An 8,385-nucleotide genomic window follows, 5' to 3' on the forward strand; every position below is an offset into this window, starting at 1 on the left:
TTTACATTTTTTACATTTACACCCATTCGTTTTTTCATTCATTTTACATTTCTTTTAAAGATGACATTCATGCATACAGACATACATTTTGTTTTAAAAGCATTTAAAATACATTTAAAAACACCAAGACAATTGTGCTTTGTACATGGTTAAAACAGACACAGATTAAAATCAACATGAAAAAAACCTGTGCTGTTTTAAAAGTGACTGGAAAAAAAGAACCATCTATAAAAAACCAGTGCTTGTGAGGGCCGGGGAGTGCTCTCTAAAAAAGTTCAAAAGTGAACATAAACCTAGATCTAAAACAGGGACAGGGGAAAAGGGACAGTGTATAGAACAGTGAGTTAAAATTCTAAAATTTTAAAACACTTAAAATGTAACTTTTAATAGTTTACATTAAAAATCTTAAAGATACATAAAACAAAACAAAACAAAATCAAATAAAACATTCAACGTAAATCAAATAAAAGTCCATAAAACTGAAACAAAAAGACTACATAAAACCAGGGCACCGTTGAAAAAACGGTCATGCCAGCTAAAAAGGGCGGAATGCTGGCATGACAAAATAAATAAAAGGCTTAGCGGTGCCCCGTAGTCCCGCTCCTAGGAGCTAGCGGTTCCAGTTTTTTCCTTTATTCCATCTTCACGTCCTGAAGTCCGGCGATCCTCCACTCCGCGCAGGCCTTGTCCTTCCCGAGGGTCCGGATGTCCAGAATTACAAAGTCCTTGATAAGAGTTTGTGCCCTTCTGGTCGTGGTGATAGTGTCTAGCTCCTGCTTGTGATAGACACAGACGTTACGGCCTTCCCACAGGATCTGCTTGACAACATTGATGACACGCCAAACGCACTTAGCTGTGCTGGTATCGATTCCTCCCGCAGGCCCATAGAGCACAGTCTCAGCGGTCATCTTGGCCGTGTCAGCAAACCTGTTTAGGAAGACAGAGACAGAGAGCCAGACACTGCCAGCCACATCACACTCCCAGAAGATATGGGCTGGTGTTTCTCTCTTGCGGCACTTTGCATAGGGGCATGTTTCTACTTGGGCTAGTCCCCTCCTGAACATGAACGCTCGAGTGGGGAGTGCACTGTGGACGGTGTTCCATGCTATATCCTTCTGGACATTACTGAGGCAGCTGTGAGACACATTCTCCCAGATTTTTTGGCTTTGGGTGAGGGAGAAAGTAGCTACTTTTTCAATTTCCTGGGAACCGGCAAGATATTTAGTTACAGCCTTGTATTCCCAGGAGGCCAATTTTGCTTTATCTAAGCCCAATTTATATATAGTGTCCCTTAAGGTTCTATAATACAATGGGGGGTCCCAGGAGTACGGCACGGTGTTATCAATAGTGCAGAGGCCCAAGGCCCTGAGACAGGTGGCAAAATAGAAACGATTCATGTAACATACCTTCCTGTCCAGGGCCTGGATGTTCTTGATAGTTTGCGTGAGCCCCTGCACTCGGGTGAGCTGCACAACGTCCGGGACCCCCTTACCTCCCTTCTTGTCGGCTTTACTCAGGGTGGCTCGCTTTACCCTCTCCATCTTGCTGCCCCAGATAAAGCGGTGGATAATGCGGTCCACCACTTTTTTGGTGGTCCTGTCTGGGGGAAAGATTTTTCCTACATAAGAGAGGATGGGGAACAGTATAGACTTGGTTATTAATACTCTACCCGTCATTGTTAAGGATCTTGTGCTCCATCCGCCAATCTTTTTACGGACCTGGTTAATGGCCGCCGTCCAGCTCTGGGCCCCCGAGCTATTGTTCTCGAAAATGAGGCCCAGAATCTTGATTTTGTCCTTTTTGACAGAGTACATGTCCGACAGTTCCCTATCTACCTGCCAATTTTTAGACACGTAGACTTCGCTCTTGGACTTATTAATCACTGCCCCGGTCGCCGTGCAGTACTTCTCAAGGATATTACTAATCCGAGGTACCGACGATGTGTTGGTGCAAATGAGTGACACATCGTCCATATATGCTGTTGTTTTGACCTGGACCCCGTTGGATCCAGGCAGCTGGAAACCAGTTATATTGGTATCCCTACGAATTGCCTGCAGGAGGGGTTCAATGCACACGACATATAGCAGTGGGGATAGTGGGCAACCCTGTCTGACCCCTGACTGGATAGATATTTTACCAGTCAGGTGCCTGTTCACCAAGACTCGGGTACTAATGTTTGTATATATGGTTTTAACCCACTCCCTAAGTCCAGGAGCGAATTTCATCTGGTCCATCACTTTGTACATATATTCATGGCTTACCCTATCGAACGCCTTCTCCTGGTCAAGGTTGAACAGGCAGAGGGGATGGTTCCGTTCTCTAGAATAAGCCAGAATGTCCCTTGTTAACATTAAAATATCCGTGATGGACCTCCCTGGGACGCCACAAGCCTGGTCGGGGCCAATGACCAAAGGGAGGTGTACTTGTAGCCGGAGCATCAGAGCTTTGGCTAGTATCTTGTAATCCACGCAAAGGAGGCTGATTGGGCGCCAATTCCGTAGATCTTTAACTTCCCCTTTCTTATGAAGGAGAGTAATTACACTCTCCCGCATAGAAGGGCCCAACCGCTTCTCCCTGTAGACCGCTCTGTAGACCTCCGCTAAATGGACTTTTAGCATGTCCCAAAAAAGATGGTAATACTCACCCGGGATGCCATCTGGACCTGGCGTCTTACCGGTGTTCATGGTCTTAACCGCCTGGGTGAGCTCCTCCAGCGTGAGTTCTGGGTCCTTCTCCTCCTCCTCGTCGTCCCGCACTGAGTCAGGCTCCAACTGGCTCAGGAACCACTCTATCAGGGTGTCATCTGTAGCTTTGATGTTATATAGGTCCCTATAGAAGTTCTCTACCACTTTTTTCACTCCCTCACTATCCTCTACTATCCTCCCCCTGCTGTCGAGCATGGAGGACATCAAGTGCCGCTTCTCCCTCGTTTTCTGGAAGAAGAAGCGAGTACACTTTTCGTCTTCCTCCATTTTTTGCACTTTTGCATTGTGCATGACCTTTCGTTGTTCCTCCCTACAAAGCACTGAAAGATCTAGCTTGGTCTGGGCTATCTCGTCGCTTACAGGGAACCCCCGAAGCTGAAGCAGGCTCAGATGCTGGAGGGCAGCATTCAGGTGTTTATATTTGGCCCTCCTTTCTTTTGCTTTCCTCTTGCCTGCTGCTATGAAATAACCCTTAGTTCTGATTTTGACCATCTCCCACCACTCTATAGGGGAGTTGAATAGGTCACGCAAAGTGGTCCACTCAACAAGCCTGCTCTTATAGGCTGCAGCTATGGAGGGGTCATCGAGTAAGGAGGTGTTTAATTTCCAAACCCCTGACCCCATCTGGGAGGTCTGAGGGACCTGCAATGTTACCTGCAGGAGCCTATGGTCAGAGAAGAAGACGGCCTGGGTGTCTACTGCCGTCTTCGTAAGGGAGCTGGTATGCAGGACGAGATCTATACGGGAGAAGGAGGTCCCAGATGAGCTCACCCAGGTAAAGGGAGGCACCAGGTCCTTACCTGCATCACACAGGGAGAAATCAGATATTACGGAGGACAAAACTCTACTAGAGCGGTCGTTGCGTGGCCTGCTCCGGTCTACGTCCCTCAGAGCACAATTGAAGTCACCTGACACGATGACGGGTACGTTCCCCAGCAGGAGTGGACGCAGCTGTGGAAAAAATTGAACTCTTTCGTTTTGGTTAGTGGGTGCGTAGACATTGACCAGTCTGAGGGGAGTGTTGTTGTATGTCACATCCACGCTCAGAATTCTACCAGGTTCTACCTCCCTGCTGCTGCGGGAGGTAATAAATGGGTTTTTAAACAGGATACCTACTCCGTCGGCTCTGGCTATGTTGGAGCCCGACCAGAAGGAGTCCCCCAGGGTCCAACTCTCCTTCAGGTCCCTATAATCAGGGCTCGACGAAATACCACACTCCTGCAGAAAGATGAGATCTGCTTTCAAGTTAGCTAGATAGTTTAGTACATCAAATCTTTTTTGTGTCTCCCTGATGCTCCTGACATTAACAGACACACATATCAGGGCCATCAGGGTAGCTAACAAGAAAAGGAGTCGCTGCGTCCACCCCATAGCGACTATGATTGGGAGGTCGGGACACTCTTCCTACTCTTAGCTCTACGCTTGCTTCGAGGGGGCTTGGGCTTATTTGCAACTCCCATCACCCCTGAGAAGGTACTCACTGCTGCCTCGTCCAAGAAGGCACCGTCTTTATATGCACAGTACGTGGAGTTGTTGGGGCTATTCAACTCCCCACAAGGTAAGTCTGGTGGAACTTGCTCAGGGCCCCTCGGAACGTGTGGGTCAGCTTTGTCCTGGGGGGGGTTATGACAGACAGCATTCTTTGGCTGTTACCGTCTGTTGAGTTGGAGCTGTTAGCAGACTTCTGGCTTACCGCGTCCAGGGGTATTCCCATGTCCTCCAGTGCTGTATCTAGGAGGACCTCTAGGGGGCCCCTGGTTTTGCCCATACAAGGGAGGGGGTCAAGGATGCTTTGAAGGGAGGCCCTTCGCTTGAAGAGGGTCATTGCTACCGAGGTACTGCTGGTCAGGGAAGGTGTTGACCCCGACCTCTCCCTCGGTGCATTAGTGAACACCTCTTCTGCGAGGTGTGCTAGGGTTTGTGCCAACGACTGGGAAGGCTGGCTGGGGATGCCCTGGCTGGCTGCTACCTGCCCACTAGGCGGCAGTGTAGCCGTCCCACTCGCCTCCGTCTCTGCCTGCGAGGGCAAGACTGGGGACTTTGTGTGGACATTAGCTGGTTTTGGATCTATGGGGGCCACCTGCAACTTGCTGTCTTTGATCCTGATCTTCTTTCTTTTCCCCCCCTCGTCTCTACCCTTTCTTTTCCCCACCCTCTGCTGGTTCTTCACTCCCTTCCCCTCCTTCTCACTCTCACTTTCACTGTCGCTTTCGCTTTCCTCCCCCACGGACTCAATCCTTATGGCGTCATAACGAGAGCCGAGGGGGAGTGCTGGCGCTGAGAGGGCCCTACTCAGGGGGGGGCCGCTGCTGGGTCCGGGCTCCCTCCCTGACTCGTGTTCTGCATCAGAGGAGCTACTGGAGGAGCTAGTGGAGTGGCTGTTGTACTCTCTCTCTGGGCTGGGGGAAGGGGTCCTCGTAAAACGGGACATGTCTCGGGGGCGGGGGGGTGAGGGGGTGCTGGTGATGATGGTGGTGCTGGAGTCTGGGTCTTGGATACTGTTGGTGGTGATGTGGACTGATCTTTGTTACTTGCTCCCTCTTCCTGCTCAGGCCTAGGCTTGTTCATGTTTGCCTTCATGGCTCTGGCCATGTTGGCATAGGAAGAGGGGCAGTCCTTAAACAGGTGCCCCTTCTTTCCACACAAATTGCACTGCCTCTCTTCTCTGCAGTGGCTGGTCTCGTGGGGGGCGCCGCAGTTCCTGCACTTGACTACAGTACACGCGGCCGTCAGGTGTCCTAATTCCCCACATTTCCTGCAGAGTTTTGGCATCCCATTATAGAATACCAGCCCTCTGTTGGGCCCTAACACTATGGAGTTTGGAATGTGGCGGACGCCTCCAATGCCCGATGGATCAACATTAAGGCGTACCAGCCACTTTCTGGCTCCTGTCCAAACCCCATCTTCGTCTGTAATTTTCCTCCCTTCTGATGACACCCTCCCATAGCGGTTAAGCCATGTTGTAATATCATAGTCGCTAACAGCCTCATTGAAAAATTGGACAGTAACAACTTTCATTTCTCTGTCTGTCAGTGCATCCACACAAAATTCTTTGTATGGAGCGAGATATTTATTCTCCCCCCAAAAGGACCACATTTCTTGTAACTTTTGGGGGTTCCTAAAACTGACCTCAAACACTTCCTTAAGCCCTGGCAATTTCACCAAACAATTCAAGTCAGAAGGGGAAAAACCCATACCCCTCTGAAGAATGGTCCGGCTGAACTCCAGTCTCGTCAGTCCTGGTTCCGTTTCATCTTGCTTGTTTCTTGTGAAGCGCACCGCATTGTGCCTCCTGGTTTCCTGGGTTGGCCAGAACGCCATCCTTCAGCTGGCTCCTCCGATTGGGGTGGGAGAAGCCTCTGGACGTCCGGGTTGTCTCTCTCTACGGAAAAGAGACAACGTAAGCAGCAAATCTGGGCAGTTGAAGGAACTATTACTTTAGTCCCTGAGGAGATGGTCGCCTCTCAAGAGGGACCCCCTCCCCAGGTGAACGGTGTCCTTCCCTGGCGGAGTAGGGGGCGCTGCTTGGCACCGAGACCACGTAGGAAGAATCGTGGCTGTGACGCCTCCTCGGGGTCCGGGGCCACCCTCTGCTCCTCCCAGATGGCGCCCTCTGCTGGGCGCCTGCTGCTCTCTCGGTCTGGATCTCGATTACAATCAAGGGCTGGGGATGAGGTCGTCTAGGTCATCAAAGGGTCCTCAAAGGTCGTCTGGATGGTAGGTCCTCCTTCTCTCTAACTCCAGGAACGTCTGGAAAAGCCGGAACCGCCTGAAAAAGAAAAAAACGGGAACCGCCTGAAAAAGAAAAAACTGCTCTCAACAGTCAACAAAATCTTGAAAGACCCTCGGCCTGGATTGGGCAAGCCAAAACCAGACTGAGCATTAGTCTTCCAAAAAGTTGCCGAGCTGAAGAAAGCCAGTCAAAAATAAAAAAAATTCTGTTCCTCCTCACCCGAACAAACCTCTCACAGACCCTCGGAGGGAGCGGGCAATGCCACTACCCTCTAAGCCTTAGTCTTAGAAAGATTTATTCGAACTGAAGAGAAGCCAGAGTATATGGCTGGCTAAGAAGGACCTGGCATAGGGACATGTTCCACCACACTTGTCTGGTTAGCTGCATGCTCCCAGGAAACAAACTGCTGCTGTCTACATCATCATCACATGTGAATAAAAGAAAGAAAGACAGCAAGAAAGAAAGAGAAAGAAAGAAAGAGAGAAAGAAAAAAAAGAAGTAAAACGGCGGGAAAACTTGCATCAACACTGGCACTCTCCCTCCAGCAGGGGTAGACAAAATGCTCACAGGAGAGATCCAGATCTGACTTTGACCAACGTTAGAGAAAGGTGTGCACCGTTCCCGGAGGTACTGCAATACCGGGCCGATGCGTGGAGTGGACGGAGCAAGCCCCTGTTCCATCTCCCGATTCCAAAAATCAATTTAATATATGGTCCCCTGATAGGGGACGTATCAGATATTAAACTGATAAGAACAGATACTACACTTGATCTTAGCCAAAAGGCCGAGAAGCGATGGCGACTTGGCCCTTGCCCGGGGCCCCCCAGCCCGGACGGCACAGGGGGATTCAAAGGTGGGTGCAAAATTCCAAGCACAAGCAGACCCCCAAAAAACGGGCTGCTGCTTCCAGAGGGGAAATGTTCAATTTAAGCAGGAGAAAACAAAACAAAGCAAAAACACACACATAACACCAAAAACAAAACATAAACTGGCGGAGTGCGTCTTACAAATAGTCATGCCAAGCTGCTATGCTGTGCAAGGTGCCTTGGGTAACTACAACTGTGCCTCGCTGGCTGGCTGGCTTGCTAAGAAGGTCCTGGCATAGGGACATGTTCCACCACACTTGTCTGGTTAGCTGCATGCTCCCAGGAAACAACCTGCTGCTGTCTACATCATCACCACATGTGAATAAAAGAAAGAAAGACAGCAAGAAAGAAAGAGAGAAAGAAAGAGAGAAAGAGAGAAAGAAAGAGAGAAAGAAAGAAAGAGAGAAAGAAAGAGAGAAAGAGAGAAAGAAAGAGAGAAAGAAAGAAAGAGAGAAAGAAAAAAAAAGAAGTAAAACGGCGGGAAAACTTGCATCAACACTGGCACTCTCCCTCCAGCAGGGGTAGACAAAATGCTCACAGGAGAGATCCAGATCTGACTTTGACCAACGTTAGAGAAAGGTGTGCACCGTTCCCGGAGGTACTGCAATACCGGGCCGATGCGTGGAGTGGACGGAGCAAGCCCCTGTTCCATCTCCCGATTCCAAAAATCAATTTAATATATGGTCCCCTGATAGGGGACGTATCAGATATTAAACTGATAAGAACAGATACTACACTTGATCTTAGCCAAAAGGCCGAGAAGCGATGGCGACTTGGCCCTTGCCCGGGGCCCCCCAGCCCGGACGGCACAGGGGGATTCAAAGGTGGGTGCAAAATTCCAAGCACAAGCAGAACCCCAAAAAACGGGCTGCTGCTTCCAGAGGGGAAATGTTCAATTTAAGCAGGAGGAAACAAAACAAAGCAAAAACACACACATAACACCAAAAACAAAACATAAACTGGCGGAGTGCGTCTTACAAATAGTCATGCCAAGCTGCTATGCTGTGCAAGGTGCCTTGGGTAACTACAACTGTGCCTCGCTGGCTGGCTGGCTTGCTAAGAAGGTCCTGGCATAGGGACA

The 8,385-nt window shown here is 49.6% G+C and overlaps 2 non-coding genes across 2 annotated transcripts; both read right to left on the reverse strand.

The window, feature by feature from the left end:
• Positions 1-7,043: 7,043 nt before the first annotated feature.
• Positions 7,044-7,234, reverse strand: LOC131738475 (U2 spliceosomal RNA). The gene has a single exon (XR_009329985.1). It is a non-coding gene; the product is annotated as a U2 spliceosomal RNA (small nuclear RNA).
• A 646-nt stretch (positions 7,235-7,880) lies between these two features.
• LOC131738483 (U2 spliceosomal RNA) lies at positions 7,881-8,071 on the reverse strand. Its single transcript, XR_009329987.1, has one exon. It is a non-coding gene; the product is annotated as a U2 spliceosomal RNA (small nuclear RNA).
• Between the last annotated feature and the right edge of the window lie 314 nt (positions 8,072-8,385).

This window comes from Acipenser ruthenus, chromosome 10 (assembly GCF_902713425.1).
Source record: "Acipenser ruthenus chromosome 10, fAciRut3.2 maternal haplotype, whole genome shotgun sequence".
NCBI lineage: Eukaryota > Metazoa > Chordata > Actinopteri > Acipenseriformes > Acipenseridae > Acipenser > Acipenser ruthenus.